The sequence below is a fragment of the Eulemur rufifrons genome, chromosome 30, assembly GCF_041146395.1.
Source record: "Eulemur rufifrons isolate Redbay chromosome 30, OSU_ERuf_1, whole genome shotgun sequence".
NCBI lineage: Eukaryota > Metazoa > Chordata > Mammalia > Primates > Lemuridae > Eulemur > Eulemur rufifrons.
Genome location: NC_091012.1, coordinates 143,217,987 through 143,243,582, shown reverse-complemented (window position 1 = coordinate 143,243,582; position 25,596 = coordinate 143,217,987).

Here is a 25,596-nt window from a genome sequence, read left to right as displayed (position 1 = left end):
TGGACTGCCCTCAATATAGTAATGATGTCAATTCTTCCTAAATGGATCTATAGGTTTCACAAGATTCATATCAAAATCCCAATAAGACTTTTTACATGCAAGATTATTATAAAATTTATGCATAAATAGCTGCTAGAATAATTCAAACATTTTTGCGGAAGAAAAATTAAGTGAGAATGATCACACTATATAGTCATTAGGCTTCTTATATAGCTACAGCAGTGAAGATAGCATGGTACTGAATTAAGACAGAGACATAAATAAATGGAACAGAATAGAGAACCCAGAAACAGATTCATACAATTACATCCCATTAATTTTTGACAAAGGAGCAAAAACAATTCAATGGAGGGACAGCCACCCCAACAAACAGTGCTAGAGCAAAGGGACATCATACACAACATCCTCAAAAAATGAATCTCCACCAAAACCTCACAGCTGTTACAAAAATGATCTCAAAATCAATCGTAGACTGACACATAAACCACAACACCAGTGCCTGTTCCCTCTGCTATCTCTACAAAATGATGGATTGCATTTCACTGTCATATCTTCTATATGAGGCCAAGAGGCTATGACAAATCTTTTTTCCTTTTGTAAATTATCAAAAGGAACATCCGAATGGCAAAATTAGGATCAAGCAGTTTGAAGGCGTATAAAGTACCTATGTCAGCCTGCTGTTTTCCGATGAGGGGAGAAGAATCACCAATAAAATAATAATATTGTGAAAACAGCGAACAGGCCAGCCACGGAATGGGGAAAATATTTGGAAGGTGTCTCTCTGCAGCCAAAGGCCTTGCAGCCGTAACTTATAAAGCATGGTTACAGGTGCATAAGAAGGCACAGGACCCAATAAAAATTGGGGAAAAGATGGATATTGATACGTCACTAAAGAAGATGTTCTCATGCGAGTAAGGCCAGGAAAAGGGTCTACGTCTCTTGAGTGTTCTGGGAAGTAGACTCCCAAGACAGAGGCAGAAATGCAAGCGATTAATCAGGGGGTTGGGCTTGGAAGGTGGGCGGAGTCTGAGACTGCAGCGCTGACGTCACACCTGCAGAAAGGGAAGGAAGGAGAACTGGGTAGTAAGAGCCTCCCCCTAGGTGCAACTCAGAGAATGTCTCAATCTGACCGACGCAAAGTCCTAGCACAGGGGCTGCCCACGGAGTCTGCCCACGCTGGTCAGAAATGGAGAGCTCTTCTACCATCACTGTGTTCCGGCAACCACCGGACACACCCGGGAAGCTCTCGGAGTTGGTTCAAAAGCAAGGGCTTTTTGAAGGTAATCCAAGCTGCAAGGGGTGACCTAAGTACCCTCCTTGTGGAAGGCTCTTTCTTAAAAGAAGATCCAAGCAGTGCAGCCAAAGGCTGCGACAGATGCTCAATGGTATTCACTATTAAGGAAACGCAAATTAACATCACAAGGAGGTACCACCATGCCCCTTTCAAGATGGTCAAATTCAAAAGCAAAACAGAACCGACCACCCCAAGTGTTGACAAGGACGTGAAGCCGCTAGAACTCTCTTGCACGGCGGGTGGGGATGCAAGAATGGCACGAGCACTTGGGAAAAACAGTCTGGCGACTCTTTATAAAGTTAAACATTCACTTCTCCTATGCCCAACAGCCGTTCTACTCCAAGTTACGGAAAAATAAAAATGCAAGTCCCCCTAAAAGCCTGTACCTTTTCTGCCATTTCTCTGCAGATGTTCCAAGTTGCGACGACAAAGGATCAGACCCCAAAAGGAGTTGTGGCTGGCTGAGTAGCGCTTGGGTCTTAGCTTGTCAAAGAGAACCCAATCGTTGATGAAGTCAATGTCTAACAGTGAAATGTGGAGTAATAGAGCACGGAACTTGTTCCGGCCAAGATTCAGAGAGAGAACATGTCTCATTTATGAGAATGTAGCTACAGGTGCACGTGTGCATGTTGTTTATGTGGGTAGCACACACACAGTGTGTCCGCACAGACTATAGGACGATTCAGAAACGGCCTAGCCATTATTTTTCTTGCTTCTGAAAAAAATTCCACGAAAAGATACAAATTCCACGGCGATTTATGCAGCAATTTCTGTCTCTACTATAACAAAGAAAAGACCCTAGAAGTCTTGCAAGAGCGTGAGGGAACCGCTGGACAATTTGCTTTTCTGCTTATCTTCAAGGAGTCTTTCCATGCCAGCAGCACATCTAAAGTGAGTAGCAGGACAGAAGTAGGTAATTTCACTGTTGTATAAGGAAAGGAAGGAAAAAAGGAGGTGGCTAAGAGAGGTGGGGGTGATCCCAGGCCATCCATATGGCTTCTTTCAAATACATGAATTTGAATATGTATCAACAAGGAGGTAGAATGAATGAGTGGTCGGAAATTGGTTTAGGAAAAAAAAAAAAAAAGGAAAAAAAGAATATGTGTGAACGCTATTGTTGTGCTTTGGAATACAGGTGAGGATGTGTAGAACCACAGGATGATCCACAGAACGTGGACTATATACACACGGTCTCTCTAACGTGAGGTTCCCGGGATCCACCCCATTCAGCGAACATTCAGCCTTCTTTTATTCTGTCTCTAAGAGGCCCTGGGAGAGATGGAATTCCAAAGCTTCCCATGGGTTTCCTTCACCGTTTTATTTTTTCTCCCCTAAGTAGGTCAGCTGGGATTGCAGAGAGAAAATAACACCTTTCAGAGAATCCTTTCTTCCCGGGAACGGTGGACATCTCATCTCGTGTCTGGGTGTGGACGCGTTGTCATTCTACGTGTGCTCCTAGAAGTGGCACCTATGAGAGCAGGTGGGCTTCTTTATGTTTTATTTCTGAGACCTCTGTGGGTGACCTGGGTGGCAACCCATATCCGTGAAGTCTGGGCCAGAATCCCCGGGGCCAGTCGGTCCCCATTCTCCTACCGTTTTCTTCCACCGATTTGCGTAGGACCATCATGCCCCGTTGAGACGAATCATCTTTATGCAACTGGTGTTTTAAACGCAGCAGAAAACACTTCACCCAAACCAGATACCGACGAGAGAGAAATCCATTTTGCACGAAGAGAGTTCCAACCGAGTCATTCAGACAAAGAAGAGTTCTGCTTTCCAATGCAGATGGGTATGAATATTTTTGCTCAGAACACAGGCGTTGTGGACATCCTGGTCACGCACCTTGCCGGTCACCCTATTCTGAGGGCTGCCGGCCGGAACACAGCAGGAGGAGGAAGAAGGAAGTTTTCAGCGGAGGTGGGAGCTATTTTAGTCGCGGTTCACGCTCCATCACTTGGGTCTGTTTTTTATCGATTACGCTCCCTGTTCTCCCAGATGCTGAAGTCACCTTGGCATCACACTCTCCAAGGACACCCCTAGCAGGTATCAGGCAAGCACTGCTGCAGAGCACACCTTGGTCACTGAGCTCTCTCGGGGAAGGACAGGTGAGGGGGGAGACCTTCCTCCCAGGGCACTGGCTGTTAGAAATTCAGCATTGGAACAAGTAGCCCGAGACAATTCTTCCATCTGTCTCTCGAGCCAGAGGATAGTCACAGGGACCTTGAAGGAACAGGGAGAAGGACACTCTCCAAGCAGGTACCATCCCTTCCCCACCCCTCACCTGGCCCACCTGGGCCCCTCACTGGAGCACGGAAATGGTACAGTCAGCAAAACCCAATCAGAGCAAGTCCAGCCCTTCTCGGAAAAATCACCAAGGAAGCAAAAAAGTAAAATAAAGCAAAGGGTTATCTTTAGAGGACAAACCTACTAGACCCGAGAATTAAAATAAAATACAAGGACTATTTACAAATCAGGTTGCCTTTGAGCCCTGACTGTTATACCAAGTTGGGACCTACGGGGACATCAGCTGCTGACACTTCTGTCCTTAGGAGGAACAGCATCCAATGCTTTCTTGCAAGTCTCTTAAAACTTGTGCTCAGGGTGAGATCAAACTTGCAAAAGCTTTTTCTCTCTGAGGCCACAATGACAGCTCAGATTACAGGGCTTCTGCAGCTGGAGGGGTGAGGGGTCTCGCTTCGCCTTATTTTTGCTTCTCCAAAACAAGGAAGAGGCGTGCATAAATTAACCCCCGGGTGGTAGCAGCACTGGCAGTGGGAAGGAGGGACCCAGTAGCTCCTGTCACCGAGTATGCAATTTTCTCTAGATCTGGTGCAGAAAATGCCTTGTGTTCCGATTGTTCCTTGGCTGTTATGAGGACTCACACACACACACACACACACACACACACCGGAACAGGGGCTGCGTGTTGATCAGAAATCCACATGAGCTCCCTTCGAGCGCCAGGTGGGCTGCCCAGGTGAGGGTGCATCTCTCCCTTCCAATCAGCTGGTCTGAAGTGCATTTGAAAGTCACCTCCCCTCTGCAGTCCGTCACCTGTCCTTTAAGCCGATCCCCTGAAATAGGCATCTCATTACTGGGTGCAGCGCGCACCGTCTGGGGGACGGACACGCGTGAAGCTCTGACTCAGGCAGGGCAAAGGCAATAGGTATAACCTAAACATTTGCACCCCCACAGTATGCTCAGATAAAAAAAAAATTAAAAAAATAAAATGAGTAAGAACGTGCATGTGTCTGTTATGAAAATTAGAAATACAGAAAGCAGAAGAATGTGAGTTCTATTTTTTTTGATATTTCTTTTATATAAATTATATCTCACTGAACTCTAAAAATAAAATCCCAACAATTTTTGGATTACAAAAACCAATTATAGATATAATGTATATATAATGTATAGATATACATACATGTATATGTATATGTATATCTATCATTTATCCAGCTCTATCTATGTGTACGTCTGTCTATCTGCCATCTATCTATTGAGGGAGAAAAGAAAGAGGGGAGGGAGAGAGAGGAGAAAGAGAGGAGAGAGAAAGACTAAAAGAGAGAGAGGAAAGAAGCAACGAATTCAGAATAATCAAAACATTTTTATTTATTTATTTTTTATTTCAGCATATTATGGGGTGGGGGAGGGGCATGGGCAATATACATAATCTATTTTTTTTTTTTTTTTAAGGAGAGGTCACATACGTACACATCCCAAACGGATGACAAGCGTGAATTTGAGAAGTGGTTCCAAACACCTGGATTCTATCCTCACTTCACAGTTGAGGAAGCCACTTTAAAATCTGTGTTGCCTCCTTCGTCCACGGACAGAAGCACAGTGGGGAGAGAAGACGGCACAGGGCGACCGACGCTGATTTGCAGGGGGGCGTAGCCGCTAGTGTGGACGTCTGCTCGGGGTCTTCCCAGGGCTGGGGTCTGGGGTCCCCCTTGCTGGTCACTGGGCCTGTGACCAGCTCCCAAAGGAGGCCAAGCTCCTTTGCACGGGCACTCGAGGTAGGGGCAAGGGGACCCCGTCAATGTGTCCTCCTGTCTACAAACAGCAAGCCAAGCGTATTGGCCAGGCATCCCCAAGGCAGCAGTGCAATGGGGTATATACGTAGTACGCATAGCCCTTCTCCAAAACGTCACCAAGTAAGAAACAGCAAGTGACATAAAGCTAAGGGTTATTGTAGAACATGGCCCTAGGAAACCACCTTTAACCAGCGCAAGTGGAAGTGAGGGGCCGACCCTCTGAGACGACAGGGTCTCTCTCTGGAGGTCCTGGTCTGTCTCCTGGGGACGGTCTCCACACTCCACATTCAAACCGGACCACACGATGCCATGAGGACGCCCCACAGGATGCTGAAATGCAATGACAGCGACCTTGTCCCCGAGGTCTCGCTGGGGAATGACAAAGCCAACATCCCTAGGGAGGGCTTGGTGGCATGTGGTTTTGGGAACCAAACTTAGCATGCGATTGGCATTTGCAAAGATATACGCATATATGTGTATATAAATATATATCATGCTAAGAACGTTTTCTTTCTGTTCTTATTTTGTTAAGAGTGATCAGAAAGCATGGTTCAATTTTATCAAATGTCTTTTAGATGTCTGTTGTGTTCTTTTATTTTGTCCTATTAGTATGGAGAATTATACTAAACATGCCTTAATCCATGCGGGACGTGAAGCTCTCTTTTTAACGTGTCTGAGTATTGTTAGGGTGAATGATGTTATTTGCTTAATTTTTATGTCATTGCCAATAATATTCATATCAGTTGGTGGTGTTTTGTGCTGTGTGAATTAAATTTTACAATGATTTTTGTTACGATGATCCCCTGGTAATTTGGAAGCACTCTTCTTATCTCTGAATAATAGAAACACCAGGAGAATTCCTTGAAGGTTTCAAAGAACTTAGTTAAGAATTCGATGAGCTTGAACATTTTCATGCAGAAGAGGCTCTCTCTCAACTTCTTCATTGAAAGGGACTCAGTAACATTTCCTTTGATTTTTTAAAAATCTGTCTTGGTAACGCACGTTTCCCTGGCACTGTTCTTCTTGTTCTGCTTCTTGAATGTAAAAATGACTGCAAATCACCTCAATTTTTGTTGTCCCTGTAACACTTTCCAGTCAATTTGGGGTACGTGCACTTAATCTCTTTTTGCATTTCGCTTTCCGGTGGTTTCTCTGATTTCCCCCCCCCCCCCCCCAGAGAACTGGATCTCTGCTTTAGTTTATCCACTTATTAAAAACATTTACTTAGTTCTCATGATAGTTTCCTGGGCTGTGCAGAAGCTTTTTAATTCGATCAGGTCCCATTTATTTATTTTTGTTGTTGCTGTGATTGCCTTTGGGGTTTTATTATCCTGGGTGGAGCCGGAGCCCATTTTTCTAAGTGAACTATCGCAAGAATGGAAAAACAAGCACCATGTGTGCTCACCATCAAATTGGCATTAACCGATCAAGACTCATGTGCACATATGGAAGTAATATTCATCGGGTGTCGGGCAGGTGGGAGGGGAGGAGGGGATGGGTATAGTCACACCTGACGGGTACAATGTACACTGTCTGGGGGATGGGCACCCTTATAGCTCTGACTGGGGTGGTGCAAAGGCAACTTATGTAACCTAAACATTTGTACCCCTGTAATACTCTGAAATTAAAAAAAAATATTTACTTAGCGCCTGTTTTAAATATTACGCAATGTTCTAGAACAGCGTTCCTCAACATTTTTGGCACCAGGGACTGTTTTCATGGAGGACAATCTTTCCACGGACCGGGGAGGGCTTTGATGGTTTCGAGATGACTCAAGCGCATTGCATTTATTGTGCCCTTTATTGCTATTACTATCACATTGTCACTTGCCACTCACTGATAGGGTTTTGACATGAAAAGTGTGAACGAGATGTTCTGAAACACAGAAGATGCCAGAAGAGCTAACAAACTTGAGGAATTTCAGAGAGACGGGGGAGAGGGTGAGTACCAGGAATTCCTGAAGGGATGATGTTTGAGAATTAACCACACTCGATGAAAGAGAGCAACCTACAGACAGAGGGAATTGAATTCATCCCCAAGAAATATAAAAATAAATACACGCATGTGCATAATCATATAAAATTCAGAACACCAAACAGAGACCCAATCTTAACAACAGCCCAAGAATAAAAGGTAACATGTTTTCAAAAGGCGACGGTTAGTTAGACTTCCAACTGACTTCTGTAAAACAGCAAGGAAAACCCCAAAGTATCAGAAGGAAGAGAAATAAAAGAATGGATATGTTGGAAGCAAATCGAACCCAGAGAAAACACCTTTCAGGAATGGGGCTGAAATAAACATAGCTGTAGAAACAATGACCTTGGAAACTTTTTCACTAGCAGACTATAACTAGAGAAAGATTTAAAGATTGCACATTGAAAAAAAAAAAATCAAGACTAACCTGAGTTGGAAGGTGGGAGGATGCAGGCAAAAATAAAGACACCTGAAAATGCTAAACAGGTAGGTGAATCTGTACAAATATGGAATATATAAAACGACACTAAGTACATCTTGCAGAGTTATAGGGTCTGGTGACAAGATGGGAAATCATCTCCGAAATTAGTGCTTACAGAAGAAAATTGCTTGCAGAAGAAAATCAAAATGATTTTTTAAATGTGCAAACTTTATACAAGATAGCAGTGTCATAGGTACTATCATCAACATGCTACGTGTTGATACACTGATATTTTGTATCCCAGAAGTCAGATAAATGGTGCTCCTTCATTATTAAATACTACATAGTTTCGTTGTGATGCAGGTTCAGCTGTGATTCTTGCAAAAGGGATTTGCAGGGTTCCTTTTTTTCTGTTTTCTTTTTATTTTTGAGACAGAGTCTCGCTCTGTCACCCGGGCTAGAGTGCCGTGGCATCAGCCTAGCTCACAGCAACCTCAAACTCCTGGGCTCGAGCGATCCTCCTGCCTCAGCCTCCCGAGTAGCTGGGACTACAGGCATGTGCCACCATGCCCGGCTTGCAGGGTTTCTTAATGGAAACTGAAATGCCAGCAGCCAGTGGCATCCCTTGGTACCACGAATGGGCACCCCAGTCACTGGGCATTCTGTTGCATCAGTCACGCGCGCGCACACACACACACACACACACACGGGATAATGGACATAGAAGATCTTGGAAACTGGAGAGGGCATAGTATTTGCTACTTGTCACTGACTTAGCGATCGACTTGTTAAACACAACACACCTCGTTGCTTTTCACGTTGGCGGCAAGCAGGTTGCCAATCAATGCTAAATGCCAACAGGTGGGAAGGTGGCCAAGGACGATAGCAAGATTGAGGTACACGGTAAAGGGGAAATGGCATTCTCAACCCACAGGACTTCAACAGGGAACGATGATGACATTCCACCTGCTAGATCAGACAATTTGTAACACACGACAGGTTCTCTTTCCATACGTCCTTCCTCTTGTGCGGACGTGCTCTATTCCAGACCCTCCCTCTGTCGGCTCACGCACTGGTTAGTTTATTTAAGGATTAAGAGGGATGACGCAATCCACATCATTGTTCTTTCCTCATGCCTGGCATGCCCACGGTTCAATGAATTTAAAAAAAAATCTATGATTTTTTTTTCTAACTTGGAAGATACAGTCTGAAGGTCCAAGCTCCCATCACAATTTCGTCGTTACGCAATTCACACTCATATAAACAGAACGCAAGACCCCCGTTTCCCAACAGTGGATGCTGAGACATGTTGAAACTCAGCCCTAAGCATCAAGAGCTGTCAGAGGAAGCTCCTGAGAGCATTTCTGTTCACTTGTCAAGTCACTTTTTAATCACCCAGGACAATTACTCCTGGGAAGAAGAAAATGGTTCCGTTTCCTTCTTTGAAAACTTTAAACAGCATTCACCATTTCAGTCCAATGAAGTCATTTCTCAGCAGAAATATATTCCCAAGTGCGGAGGAAATCCTGTCGCTGAAGTGAGTTTGATATCAAGTTTTATAATTCTGTCTCACGTAGACTGGAATCTTCTAGGTTAAATATTTGGAAAACTCACACGAACTGAGGGGAACGTGTGTAAAAATGCACGCACCCTGAGTTTCATTCCTTTTCACCTCTTTGGAGAAAAATGGTGACGTCACCACTGTTTTATTAATTCGACTTGTATTTATCAGACACTAACACCACACCAGCTAAGTCGGTATAGACACAGTAGACTTGGAACACAAGTACTATCTATTCCTTTTTCTGCAGAAGCCTACAGGCTACAGGCAAAAATAAGACTTCTATGGGGAATATGCTGTTATTCAGGGTAGCAGGGTCTACATAGAAAAGACAGGTGCAGGTTGGATGGACGTGTGGGTTGCGGTGACGTCGTGTTGTGTTTGCTGTCTTTGCTGGACCACAGGGGAGCTCCCTGAGGGTGGGGCAGGGTGGAAATCAGGATGCAATGTTGGACGAGGCACCCGTTCTCAGATGCATGCAAACGCAGGGTTTGCACTTGAGGATGTCTCTCTGAATATAGCCCAAGAGCCTCATCTCACACTAGCCTGTAGATAGAACCCATGCGTGTACAGAGAGAGTTGCCCAGTACCGCTGGGTTCTGTCTGCAAGAACCTGCTGGTTAGACCATAAATGCCCAACACAGAGCTGACAATACCTACACACTCTGTTTTTTTAAGGTAAGCAACCTTGGTTGGCTCTTTCTCATCTGGTGCATTCTCTCTCTCTCTCTCACACACACACATACACACATACACTCCATAAATGTAGCCCAGTTTTTGGTTTCTGGTTCCCCAGTGATGATTTACCCTGTGGTGCTCGAAAATGTTAGGGTTGGAACTGCGACTTCATCCGTTACAATACACACGTCAGAAATCAGGCGGTACTTAAATGTCAATTATTGAGACATTTTCTGGTATTTCCTGTTCACATTTGTGTTTTTCAAGCCACGTCTGCCTCTAGTAAATCTCTCGGTACACCATTGGTTTTAAGAGCTAAAACAAAAATAAATGTCAGTTTATGTTTTATATACCCACAAAAAAAAAAAAATAAATAAATTAGGTGGCAAAATGTCAACGAGTGAGTCTGTCCTGACTGTACTAGCCTCGTCAGCGTGGTTCTAAGTCCCAGACAAATGTTCCAGTAGGGCTGTTAGTTTTAGCACATGATAAACAGGACATCAAGTTAAAGTCGAATTTCAGATAAACAAAAACTTTTTTTTTTTCTTAGTGTAAGCATGCTCCAACTATTTCACGGGCCATACTGTACTAAAAAATCGTTTGTCTCAAATATTGCGTGAGACATACTGAAATACTATTCATGGCTTATGATGCAATATTTTGGAGTATAGTTATATTAAAAACATCATAATATAGGTAAAATTTAAATTTACTTGGTGTCCTGTATTTAATCTGGCAATGCTACTTTCAAAGCTATGGCTTGATATTTAAGGGCAGATAAGGGATACACCAAAGAACTGGATATCAATGAACTGCAAGATGTGCACAATACAGCAGCCGTACAAACGCAGAAAGGACAACACAAAGACAGCTGTCTATCTTAGTGCCAGTCTACAAGTGCTAAAAATCGTGCTTGGCGGGGAGGAGGACAAAAACATCCACCCTGGGAGATGTGATAGAGCACACCTCCTCATTTCATAAAACTTTATGCCACAATCAAAACTTTTATGGAGATTGACATACATAACAATTTCATAAATTAATACTAAATTAACAATTAGAGGGCTATGATTACAAATACAGTTGCACATCAATAATTACTAAAGAAAGGGCTCAGAGGAACAGAGCAATTAGGTTGTTTTGTTTTAATATTTCATGCCTAAATTGCTGTATTAGTCAGGGTTCTCTGGAGAAACAAAACCAATAGGGTGTGCGTGTGTGTGTCTATAGATAGTTTTTTTATTTCAGAATTTTATGGGGGTACCCACATTTTCGTTACATAATTTGCTTTTGTATAATTTGAGTTAGTTCTAAGCATGCCATTTACCTAGATAGTGTACATTGTAAGCTGTTAGGTGTGAATTTACCCATCCCCTCCTTCCCCGCAACCTGCTTGATTTCTGTTGAGTTTTACTTCCATATGTGCACACAAGTGTTGCTTGATTAGTTCCAATTTAGTACCCAGTACATGTGGTGTTTGTTTTTCCATTCTTGCAATACTTCACTAAGAGGAATGTTCTCCAGTTCCATCCAGGTTGTTACAAAAGAAACTAGATCATTGTTTTTATGGCTGAGTAGAACTTTACGGTATACACATACCACATTTTATTAATCCACTCATGGATTGATGGGCACTTGGATTGTTTCCCCATCTTTGCAATTGGGAATTGTGCTGCTATAAACATTCGAGTGCAGATGTCTTTGTTATAGAATGTCTTTTTTTCCCCTTGGGGTAGATACCTAGTAGTGGGATTGCTGGATCCAATGGTAGTTCTACTTGTAGCTCTTTGAGGTATCTCCATATTGCTTTCCACAGAGGTTGTACTACTTTGCAGTCCCACCAGCAGTGTGTGAGTGTTCCTATCTCTCCACATCCACACCAATGTTTGCTGTTTTGGGACTTTTGGATAAAAGCCATTCTCACTGGAGTTAGGTGATATCTCACTGTGGTTTTGATTTGCATTTCCCTGATGATTAGAGACATTGAACATTTTTTTCATGTGTTTTAGATAAGTAGATAGATTGATGGATAGATAGATACAGAGAGGATAGATTAATAGATAACATAAATATAGATGGGATAGATAGATAAAATGATAGATAGGTTGGTAGATGATAGACAGATATGAAATAGAATGATAGACTCATAGATGATAGAGACCATAGACAGGTAGACGGATGATAGACAAAATGATAGGTTGATAGATGATAGATTGATAGAATGATATATTGACAGATTACATAGATAACAGATAACAGGATAATAGATAGATTGATAGGAGGGAGGGAGGGAGGGAAGAAGTTGGGGAGAGAGAGATTGATTGATTGAGATTTTAAGGAGGAGGAGGCTGACAAGTCCAAAATCTGCCCTGTGGGCTGGCAGGCTGGAGACCCAGGAAAGAGCAGATGCTGCAGTTGACGTCTGGAGGTCGTCTCCTGGCATAGTTCCCTCTTGCTCAGGGGAGGTCAGTCTTTTTGTTCTACTCAGGTCTTCAACTGATTGGATGAAACCCAATTATCTACATTACGAAGGGTCATCTCTTCTCAAAGTCACTGATCTAAACATTAATCTCATCCCAAAACACGCTCACGGTAACATCCAGCATGGCGGTTGACCACATATCCACGCATGGTAGCCCAGCCAAGTGGACACATAAATTAATCATCCCAATGATTATCGCTGAAATTAAATACTTAAAAAGTAAAGCAAGAGCCAAGGTGAAGCAAGGGTTGAGAAGCATCCAGGGAGTGATATTTTTAAAAGTAGCTGGGCAGAGAAAGGGCTGATATAAATGGGAAGGGATCCACAAGGTCAGACAAGTTCTCGTAAGAGGAGAGAACCCAGCATGTTTGTGGACCAAGAGCAAGAGCTTAAGGGATGTATATTGGATGACTTCCCCTCTCGTCAATTCCAAGCGAGGAACTGTTGTGATCTGAAAGCAGAAAAGGAAACCTGTACAGATACCTAGAAGTCCACTGTCCTGCCTTGTTTTACCTTTGCTTTGGGGGCACTGGTTTCAGGATAGTATAACTTGACGTTACACCTCTGGTTCAAGTGTGGATAATCTGTGCTCTGAGCCAGTCTGAAAGAGCAAAGTGTGTGTTACCAGGGAAGAACCCAGCAAGAATGAAAGAAGCACAGCCATACCCTCGGTTGAACTGTACACCCCACAGGTGTCATCAGGATCCGCTTTCCTCATGAGCTCATGGGCATCATTCATTCATTCCACAAACATTGTTGCAGGGTAGACCATTATCCTGCCAGCTTGCTTATTTTTATATCCCTAGCTTCTCGTGCAGTGTAGACACCCAGAATTTGCACACTACACACAGGTCAGGTCAAACAAATGAATGGACACATGACTAACTGGTTTGCTTCACTCTCCCTTACAAAATCCTGGGTGGAAACTCTAGGACAAGGGTTGGTCACATTATACAGTGCCTAAAATTGATTCTGATGTTTGCTTTTCAACCTTATTTAATAAGACCAACCAAAGAAGAAGATCTTGTATGGATAATCCAAAACTAGAGTGCATGATCTTATTTATCAAGGGATGTGAGCCTCAGGGCTTAGCAAAGAGTGTCATCATTATCACTTTCATAACCATTGCTATCATCATCACCATCATCATCATCATCACCATCATCATCATCACCACCATCACCATCAATATCATCACCATCACCATCAATATCATCACCATCACCATCATCATCACCATCACCACCATCACCATCAATATCATCACCATCACCACCATCACCATCAATATCATCACCATCACCACCATCATCACCATCATGATCACCATCATCACCATCACCATCATCATCATCACCATCACCATCATCATCATCATTCATGGGAAGCTGAATCCCTCATGGTAAGTCAGCAGAGCTGTCCCTTGGGCCTCTAAGAGAACAATATGCCCTGCGAGGACCTTCTCCCTCTCTACTTTACTCCCATCCCCCCCCAAAAAAAACCAGTGGTTTGACTGATGTTTTTCTGGACTGTGGAGCATCTGCTCTGGCTAGAAAGAGCTAAAAGTGATGACCAAACCTCCCTGAGAGACAGAATCTAAGTGGCCTTATAACAAATTGGTCTGGTTCAAGCCTCCTAAATAATTTTCAGGGCAGCTTCAGTTCCTGTACACTCATTTGTTGTGCTGTCATTCCCTGGTTCCTAGGGAATAAATTAACAAAACCGAACTGGATATTATCTCTTCACTTCCCTTCAAGAAGTATTGGTTTTTCTCTGGAAGAACTTGCCATCCTGAACAGGTGTAGGCACAGAAACATTAATTTGTGTCACTTCACCTTTCTGGGAAAAATAACCGGAGTAGTGATGAGGCTTCTGTGGTTATGGTCATCACTTGGCCCCACAAACTAACTTTAAAATAGTGTCTTTACATGCATGGCATGCATCTGTGAGGCTGAACTTCAATGTGTGTAGGAGAAAGGATCCAATAAAGCTGTGAAGATACACCAGGAAAAGGAGCTATATGTGAAAATTTAAAACAATGCATTTATTTTGATGGGACATGGCCATATCTGACTAGACCAAAGATATAAGTCTTCTCATGGTCACAGCTGATGCCACACCTGGGTCCCATAGAGGAGCAACAGAAAACAAAGAGTGCCAAATTTATAAATTCATTCTGAGCTGCTATGACTGATGGTTACATGTTGGCCCATCGATGAGGCATGTCAGTGTATTCTCACCAATGTTAGAGCTTGAAGCCAAATCCCAGTGAATTGGGAAGGACATCCCAGTTGGTAGCTGTGCCACAATCAGGCCTGCCTGGGAAGCTACAAGCTCAAATAATTGTTAAGGCAGATGAATGCCACCAGGCTGAGTGGTGTCTGTCCACATGGATGGAGCCTGGTAAAGAAAATGCACAAAGGGAGACTTTTGATATCTGGGTAAGCCATCTATCCACCCACCCATCTAGCCATTCATCCACCTATCCTTCAAGCCACCCATCAATCCATCCACTCATCCCTCCACCTGCTCATCCATCCATCCATCCATCTACCCTTTTATGTATTCATGCACATATCCATCCATCCACCTACCCATTGATCCACCCACTCACCCATCTACAGATTCATCCACCTATCTATCAAGCCACTCATCCATCTATCCACCCATTCATCCTCCATCCATCCACCCACTCATCCACATATTCATCCATCCACCCACTCATCCATCCATTCATCCATCCATCTACCTATTCATCTAATCATGCACATATCCATCCATCCATCCACCCATTCATACTCCATCCCTCCATACATGCAGCTACCCATTCATCCTTCATCCATTCATCTATGCACTCATCCACCCATCCATCCATCCATCCACTCATCCAACTACCTACAGATTCACCCATCCATCCATCTATCCATCCATCTTTCCCTTCTACACGCATACATGATGTATCAGGATCTTCCCCAGCCTTGGGGACACAAGGACATAAAGATATAGTCAGACTGATGAACTCTGTGTTCCAGGTGAGAGTCACGGCTCCAGGAAGAACAACTTGGACACTCAGGGAAGACAGAGGAGCTCGAGCTCAGCAACTTAGATGCAACAACTTCTCACTTAAGAAGACAAATGGACCACACAGGGCAGAGCTCAACTCAGCATCCACTGATAAGTACCAAAGCACCCTGTTTCCCAGGCAGGCTTGTGAGAGCAGGGACATAATCTCTCCACAAAGGCACAGGTACAGGAAGGGCTTTCTCTGTGGGTAGCTTAAAAGCCCCCTAGCTCCTGCCCAGGTTGATCTAGGAACAGACTCGAACATGAGCCTGTTAGTGGAGATGCCCGGAGGGGGCAGTGAAGGACATTTTGTGACAAGGTAAGAATGGAAAAAAAATGAAATTCAAGGATGACAGTAAAAGATAAGATGCGGAATTGAGATTGAACTTGAATGGGAGCCGGAATGAGTGCAATATTTGCACTGGTGGAGAGAAGAAAAATATATCCAGGGCAGAAGGTATATCGGAAACACAGCATAACCATTATTCATAATGACCTTGTTCAAGGAAGAACATAGACTCCAGAGCAGGTGCAAGGCACACGGCAGGTCACAGCGGATGTGTGATGTGGGGAACATGAGGATGGAAGGCCGTGGACAGGTGGCCAAGGGCTTCGGCTTGCAGGCAATGAAAGGCTGGGAGTGGATGCCTCCACGTGCATGACCCGGGTCCTAGTGGCAGAGGCTGGAGGAAGGAAAACCAGTTTGGAGATCATTGATGTAACAGCTTTGGAAAGAACTACTCACAGTAGGACAGTGACAATACAGAAATAAAAGAGCAAGAGAGATTTTGAAAGAAGCCAAGTGACGTTCGGGAACCTAGTTCTCACGGAAGTTTCAAAATCTCTCTCCTTTTATGGGTAGTGGTGGGTTCTTATCTCTTGTTTCCTCTGAAGAAATCACTGTGTTTCTAAGATAGTATAAACTGATATACACTGTGAGCAACACAGGGAGGGCTCTTGTTATATGGAAAAAATGTTGTATGAATGACGGGGAAGCTTGACTGGGGAAACGAGACGTATCCACAAAGATGTGCTTGAGAGACAGTCAGACTTTTAAAGGAAAGTCCCCTCCACAAGACACACAGGCAACCTCACAGACTGTGACAAACCCGTGATTGGGTGACGGGAACCGGTCAACTCATTTGGAAGCTTAGTTTTCATTTAGTTCTGGAGAAAAAAGAACGAGTAAGGTGTCTGTCTCATATAATGTTGCGTGCAGTGACGTCGGTGCAAACACAGGTTCTGACGTCTTTGGAGGGAAAAGGCACCTTCGATTAGGGATTTGAGCTGCCGGGTGCACATACCCGCCCAACAGTAGGTGAATAGTGTAACCAACAACCACCATCTTTGAATACCGGTAGAGTTGGAAAGTGAGAGGAACGGGGCCTGGATTTCTTTGCCCATAAATAGTTAAGAGGACCTGAAGCAGGACTGTGGGCTGGTTCCTGAGTAGCGGGAGTCTGGAATGGCTTTCTTCCAGTGTAGGACAGGAAGGGAGAAATCATTTCTACGGTCAGGGGCATCTGTGTGGCTTCTGTCCCTGAGAACTCGATAGTTCCGTCCAAGAAGGAAAAGCCAGTGCAACCCACACCCGTGTGTCACTGCACGGACGCACCCAGACACCTGTCGGAGGCAAACCGAGACCGTCTGTAACTGTGTAATTGAAGAGCCGGGGAACACCTGAAACTTCAATTAAGGGACCTGGCTCTGCTCTCCCGGAGGCAGACGGGAATGCGACTGTGATTTTGTAAGTAGGAATCCAATTAATCACATCATTCTGGGCGTGCTAATTAGAAGAGAGACAGTCGGCTTAGATCAACATGGCCCAGAATGTTCAGGGGAACAATGAAATATTCACATGATGGATCCTAAGAAGCTGTCTATATAACTCAATATCCTCATGGTTTTTATATATGTATATATATACACACACACATGCACACACACATACATACAGACATATACACATAGATTATATTGTATATATTCTTATGGCATATTGTATAATATACGAATCTTATATGCATATGTTAATACGTCATATATACCTTTGCGTGTTATATATAATAATATGAATGTATAGAGGATATATACACACAGACATATACACATATATACATAGATTATATCATATGTATTCTTATAGCATATTACAACAATATATGAATCTTATACACATATGTTAATGTATCATATATGTGTGTATATATCATTATGTACCTATAGAGAATATATATACACACATATATATATACAGACATACATACACATATATTCAGATAATATCGTATGTATTCTTATAGCATATTATACCAGTATATAAATCTTATATACATATGTTAATGTGTCATATATATGTGTGTGTATATAATTATGAACCTATAGAGAATATATATACACACATATATATACATACAGACATACATACAGATATATACATAGATTATATCATATGTATTCTTAGAGCATATTATAACAATATATGAATCTTATATACATATGTTAATGTATCATCTATATTTGTGTATGTATATAATTATGAACCTATAGAGAATATATACACACATATATACATACATACATATACCTATATACATAGATTATATCATATGTATTCTTAGAGCATATTATAACAATATATGAATCTTATATATATATGTTAATGTATCATATATATTTGTATATGTATATAATTATGAACCTATAGAGAATATATATACATACATATATACATACAGACACACATACACAGATTATATCATATGTATTCTTACAGCACATTATAACAATATATGAATCTTAAGATACATAGGTTAATGTATCATATATATGTTTGTGTTTGTGTATATATAATCATATGAAACTTAGAGGATATTGAGTCATATTTATAACTTATTGCTATTCTGCTGAGTGAGCGTTTCATTGTTTCATACATATATTGACGTGTCACATGTCTATATTTGCTTGTGTGTGTGTGTGTGTGTGTGTGTGTGTGTTTCTACGGTTGAGCAGGTTGAGCATGTTTAGTTACCAGGTGGGGTTAAACAATCGACAGGTTTCCATACTGTGGGATCTCTCAATTCTAACATGCTAACGGTCGTCGTGAAAGCCTAAAGGAGAAGGAGTCTGGCGAGGCACGTTTCTCCTACGGTTATGGGTAGCATCTTTGTCAGGACAGCTGCTGGCCATTTCTACAACGTGGTGTTTTGTGCAATGTATTTTGGGATAATCTGGTATAGAACATAAGAAGGAGACACTCGAGGAAATATGTCCAAGCAATGTCCATCTGTCCCTGACCCTGGAGGGCACATCTGGTCCACAGGAAGCCTAGCCTTGTGGCAGAGCCCCTGCTGTTGCCCACCCAAGTCACGTCTCCCTTCTCCCCAGGGTAATGGGAGATTTAGGCGGACACATGGCTGTCCCAGATGCGGCTCACTCCTACCCTCCCTTGAAACTGCCACCAGTTCTGACCAACGCAAACATCCTTGCCTTTCTTCTTCATGCTATGCCTACCTTCCTGGTGAATGGAATGTAAACATGATGACAAGAGCTCAGCAGCCATATTGGGCCACGAGGCATTCCTGCAATTGGAAGGTACACATCACAAATATTGCTACAGAAAGAGGTCTGGGCTCCTGACTGAAGAGGAAACATACCAGCCCTGAATTTTAGGGGGAAGAAAATAAGACTGTTATCTTGGGCAAGCCACTGTTATTTGGGGTTGTCTGTCATTCACGACCAATTCTAGTGCTAATTAATATCAGTGTCTATCCACGTTGGTGGTAAAAAGAACCTCACAGCAGTGACAGACCTTTCAGACTGTATCTGAGCTATCACCGTTCATTCTCACTGAAAAGTGCGGAAAGTAATATAGAGATACCTCACAGAACTAAAAGTAGAACTACCATTTGATCCAGCAATCCCACTACTGGGCATGTACCCAAAGGAAAAAAAGACATTCTATAAAAAAAGACATCTGTACTCAAATGTTTACAGCAGCACAACTCACAATTGCAAAGATGTGGGGAAAACGCAAGTGCCCATCAACCCACGAGTGGATTCATAAAATGTGGGATGGGGTGGCATTAAACGGAACTTTGGGTTTGGGGGAGACAAGAGTGCTTGTCTTCCCTGGATGGTGAACTGCAATTGCAGACATGGTTTTGGTTCAGCAATTAATAAGAGATCCTGGCTGGTTAGAATTATTCAGTCATAGTGTGAATTTCCAAGGGAGGTAACAGGTGTCATCCTCTGGGTGATGTATTGTTGGTAAACAGTTAAAATATTTCCCCCCACCTGTGTCGTGAGTATAGTCCTAAGACGAAGTCATGGACAGACTTCAACAAGAGGATGTTTCAGCTTCTTCCAGAATCGAGAGGCAGAAGCTGAGGTTCCTCGGAGCTGCCAAAAATCTGACAAACCACCCATTGTCAGGTACTGCTCACGGCTTTTACACTGCCTCGTGAAGGCTTAGTTTAGCTTTTGGGAAAGTCTGCTTATCCCAAAATAAATTATTGCAATGGGTAAGGGAAAACTAGAGCCACATGGTTCACTGCAAGACAGTGCACGCATCTGAGGTTTGGCAGGCGGGCTGCGAGTACACCTTCTAAATTCCCTTGCAAAATACCAAAGGAGCTAAGCTACTGTGGCCGTTCACAATGAGGAAGAAAAAGCACGCACTGTGCTCTTGCTCTTAGCAGCTGCAAAGGAAAAAAAAAAAAAAAAAAAAGGAAAAAAAAAGGGATTAGATTCCTAAACTGTGTCAGGGACAGTCAGGGTTGTAGGGTTCTCATTGGGTTTTGGGAATCACACCATGTCCCCATGGCTTCTGTAATTTTAGCAACAGAGAGAGGTGAGTGCAAAAATATATGAAACATCCGTTTTTATTTCTTTTTGAGCTTGCTTTTGAAAAAAGGCAGACTCCACGCAGCCGGAAACAGAGCCAGTCAGGTGAGTGTCTGCAACCGCTAAGCTTTTCACATGCCTGTCCTAGTTTGAGATTATTAAAAAGATCAAGGTACGGACACTCACACGACACCCTTGGATGCTGAAATTTCACGAGACGGCCGGTGATTCCTATCTTACACCCAAAGTGCCCTTGGTGATGCAGTTTAAAATCATTTTTGGGAAAAAAAATATTTAAAATGCTGTAGTCTAATTCACATATGGGAAGATAACCAAGGAGACAGGCAGAGACGCAACTAATATGAAAACTTTTCTTCCTCATTTTGCGGTCAGAATCCCATAGCTGGCAACCTTCTCAGGGTTGTTCTGCCATGTAAACGTTCCTATTCTTTTTTCCCTAAGTGCTTTATAACTGCTCTTTCCAAGTCCATTTTTTAAAAGATTTTTTATTTTTTAAATTTACTTTTTAATTTTTTTTCAATTTTAGAATATTAGGAGGGTACAAATGATTTGGTTACATAAAATTGCTTTTGTACCGTTTGAGTCAAAGTTATACGTGTCTCCATCCCCCAGACAGTTTACATTGTACCCATTAAGTGTGAATTTACCCATCCCCTCCTCCCCCTCCCACCTGCTTGGTTTCCAATGAATGCTATTCCCATATGTCACATAGTGTTGATCAGTTAATACCAGTTTGATGGTGAATCCATGTGGTGCTTGTTTTTCCATTCTTGGGATACTTCACTTTGAAGAACGGGCTCCAGCTCCATCCAGGATAATACAAGAGGTGCTAGTTCACCACTGTTTTTTGTGCCTGAGTAGTACTCCATGGTGTACATAGACCACATTTTATTAATCCACTCATGCATTGATGGGCACTTGGATTGTTTCCACATCTTTGTACTTATGAATTATGCTGTTATTAACATTCTAGTTCAGGTGTCTATTTTATAGAATGTCTTTTTTTCCTTTGGGTAGATACCCAGTAATGGGATTGCTGGATCAAATGGTAGTTCTACTTGTAGCTCTTTGAGGAATCTCCATACTACTTTCCACAGAGGTTGCACTAGTTTGCAGTCCCACCAGCAGTGTATGAGTGTTCCTATCTCTCTGCATCCAGGCAACATTTGTTGTTTGGGGACTTTTTGATAAAGGCCATTCTCACTGGAGTTAAGTGATATCTCATTGTGGTTTTAATTTGCATTTCCCTGATGATGAGAGACGTTGAGCATTTTTTCATGTTTTTGGCCACTAGTCTATCTTTCCAAGTCCTGAGTCCCCAGGTGAGTAAGTGTAGCTTTTTTCTTCCCCATAATCGTAAACTCTAAATCTCACAGATGCCCCATCTGAACCAGTATTTCTCCATCATTGTTCAGATTAGAGGTCTATCTGTTGAAGCCACTGGTCACTTGGAGACAGAGTAATCCCAAGACATAGCACACAGTCTCCCAAAGCCAGCCTGAACTACCTCTGCATTGACTACGGCAGATGGATTTCACAAGCCACTCAACATCCACTACATGGGTACTTATGGGTGAATGGATATCCCAAGAGGATATCTGGTGAATTTCATGTTCTATTGCTCAGCATCCAGACAACAGGAAAACTATACAAGATTTCTGTGGACATTTGGCTACTTCCCTTTCCTTCCAATACTCAAGATATTTCTCAAGAAACAGAGAATTTAGAGTGTTCTTTGTTATTCTAAATGGACATCGTAACCTGAGCCATTTGAGAGAGTTATATTAAGTACGGAATGTCCGATTTCCTTAAGTACTAAGTTTGACAGTTGATATCTCTGACGTTTCACGTTGACACTCTTTTTTTTTTTTTTTATTGTGAAGGTACATCCTCATTCTTTCAAACACACATTTTGGCTTGTGATTATCTTTTAAATTATTTTTTGGAGCAATTTTTGTGAAACCATGGGTTACTGAAAAATTCATGTTATTTTGGAATATGAGTTCTGTCCTGGAACCAGTGCAGCACAGACAGCTAAAAATATCAACAAAGTGTTAGAGAAAGATGTGGCTGATAAACGCACAGTAACGCTGATGGTTTGAGAAGTTCCATTCTGGTGATTTTAAACTTGAAAATGAGCCATGTGGGCGACCTGAGACCAAGGTGGATAATGATGAGCTGAAAGCTGTAGTGGAAGCAAATCCATCTCAACCTAGGCATGAATTAGCAGCAAGGTTTGACATTACTGTTCCAACAGTATTGCACCATTTGAAACAAATGGGCAAGGTAAAGAAGCTGGATAGATGGGTCCCACATGAATTAAACAAGCGTCAGAAGAGAAGTCACCTTGGAGCTTGCCTTTCTCTGCTGTCACAACATAAAGCTGAACCATTTCTATCGTTAAGATGACAAAACTGTGTCGATAGTTTAGGCGCACACTTTGATTAACTGTACTGCTTCTTGTTTGAGATACGATAAACTACACTTTTGATTTGAGCTTGGACATTTCCTATTTAACGACTTAATAAGCTCTTTCTCTAAATATAAACGAGGATGTTCTATGACCCATCTCCCAGATTCTTCTCCATGGGTGTTTTTTCTCTCCACGATCAGCCGTTGCATAGCAAATCCTTCCAAACTGGGTGGCCGTGACAACCACGGAATGTCAGATTCTCTCAGCATCGTCCACTAACCCCGTGAAAAGGTGACCGATGCCCACCAGTCCCTCCGTTTGGCTGCTGGCGACGGTTAGTGGAAGAACGATGCCAGCCTCCACACAGCCAAGTCCTGTCAGCAGCCAGAGAGTGAGACCCGAAGGCAGACACTTATCAGATCTGGCAGGAGGCTGTTAACGGAGGCGAAAATTAACCTTGGACGGCTCATGGACAGAATTAATTGCTTGTGACTGCTAGATTGCTGTCAGCGGCAGAGGTTCATTACCACACAGGACACATCATGCTCTGAGCATCTGCCAATTTATTGCCTCTACACTCATTTATTTAGCACTCCCTACGTGTGAGGCGTGGTTCTCTGAGAAGGACTAAAATGTCCTCCTCCTTCTCAAGGAGTTTATATTCATGAATGGATAATAAATCGTCCCTGTATAAGGGACACCTGGCATGGCCGTAATTGAAGCACAAGAAAGAGGGGTGGTATTGCAGTTGCGGAAGTGATGAGTGTCCTCAATGAAAAAAAGAATATGTGTTGGAACTTTCCTGAACTTGGTGTAAGAAATTTACACAAACTGGGTGGCTTAAAGCAATAGAAATTTAGTCTCTCCCAGTTCTGGAAGATAGAAGTCTGGGAGATCAAGGTGTTGGGATGATTGGCTCCTTCGGAGGGTGGTGAGGGAAGAAACAGCCATGACTATCTCTTAGCTTCTAGTGGTTCCAGATGTTCCTTGGCTTATAAATGTATCACTCCAATCCCTGCGTCCGTCCTCATGGGACCTTCTCCTCTGTGTCTGTGTCTCCTCTTCTATCTGTTTATAAGGACATTCCTCATCGTATTTATTCATACATCCACCCTAATTCAAAACGATCTCATCTTGAGGTGTTCATCTTAACTGCGCCTTCAACAACCCTTTTCCAAAATAAGGTCACAATTCCCAGGTGTAAAGGGTTAGGACATAGACATATGTTTTGGAGACCACCATTCAGATCGTGAACAGAGTAGAAGTGAAAGGGAGAGGAAGGAGAAACACCAAAAATCCATAAATCCATTCATCCTTTTCATTCTCCTTGAAGAACTTTGAGAGAAGTATGGCGTTTGGGGCATTCAGAAGCTACCTTGACGTGAGTTCACCAATGATTCTAAGATCCTCATTGTTTTAAGAAAGTCTAAGACTTTCAAGTATGTTCATCATGGGAGTAGAACCAAAAATTAAAAACCTTAACCAACTGGTGTTGACAATTTCTCCATGTCAAAATGACTAGTTAGAAAAGTCAAGAACATCACTCTTTTTTCTTTAAGGGTCTGGAAGAAAAGGCTATGTAGAAAGTACTTATGAGAGAGAAATCACCAGGAGATGCCAAATGAAGAATTGGCATGATTTTTGAGATGTCATTCAGGTCTGATTTCTGCCTTGTTTATGTCTCTTTCCTTGTTCAGGCTTCTTCAGGCTCTCTTGTTTCATTTCTGTCTATGTTGGCCATACTCCTTGCCTGTTTGGGGATTATCAACTCAGCCTTTCCCTGTTGGTCCTGAACCTCTTAATTATCTCACAAAATGTCCAGATTCCTGATAAGGTTTTTCTTCTTAACTCTGAATAGGTAAAGGCTAAAGGATCCCAAACCTGAAAAGGAATGCCAATTGTTCTCTAACTGAACCCTTGTCCACTGCACCAGTGGAGAAACACCTGCCATGATGCCAGCTCTGCTCCAAGGAGAACTCTTTTGGCCTTGAAAATGCAAGTTCTATTGAGAAGATTGAGGTGGAGGAACCAAAAAGGAAGTACAGATGATCAGAGTTTGGCTTCTATCCTGGGTGGGGAAAAGTGGAAACACAGAGCCACCAACCTCACAGATGATGAATGGCTCCTATGACTCTGGGATTTCTGACTTTCCAAATTCAATAACCTGATATTGGGTAATTCCACTCTTCTCTTTGGCTTTGTCCCTGAGAGAATAAGCTTGGTTGGGTGGGGAAGGACATAGCAGTGGACTGTGTGCTGGTTCCTACTTCTTCCTCTCTGTGTTTTGGGTATCACTCTGCTTCAATATGCCTGGTGGCTTCAGTGTACTCTACTGACTCCTCCACAACGATGCTTTGAGAGAAGATGGTAGACACAAGGCAGCTCCTTCAAAGAAGCTGATAATATCAGCTGCTTATGTCATCAACCAACACCCACAACATGAAGTTCACCCCCTTTCTTTGCCATGGAATAGGCTCCTAACTTTCTGCGCTAGTATGAATCAACCACGGCTGTGGCCATGAAGCCACTGGGCACAACAGCCATGCGTGTGACATCACCACACCCATGAGAGTGGTTGGGATTGTTTCTGTTCATCTAAGCCAGACAAGATCCACCTCTGCAGGAATCATCTTGTACCTTCTCTTCCCAACAATTTGTCACCAGTCTGGCCAACTAAAGCCATTTGGTGATGTTTAATTAGCAAGACCTACAACTCAACACCAGCCATGAAACAGATGCAGAAATGGTTCATAGCACTGTTTGTTCAGAGCTTTCAGAGGAGAGTCATTCCCCACAAGGACAATGCC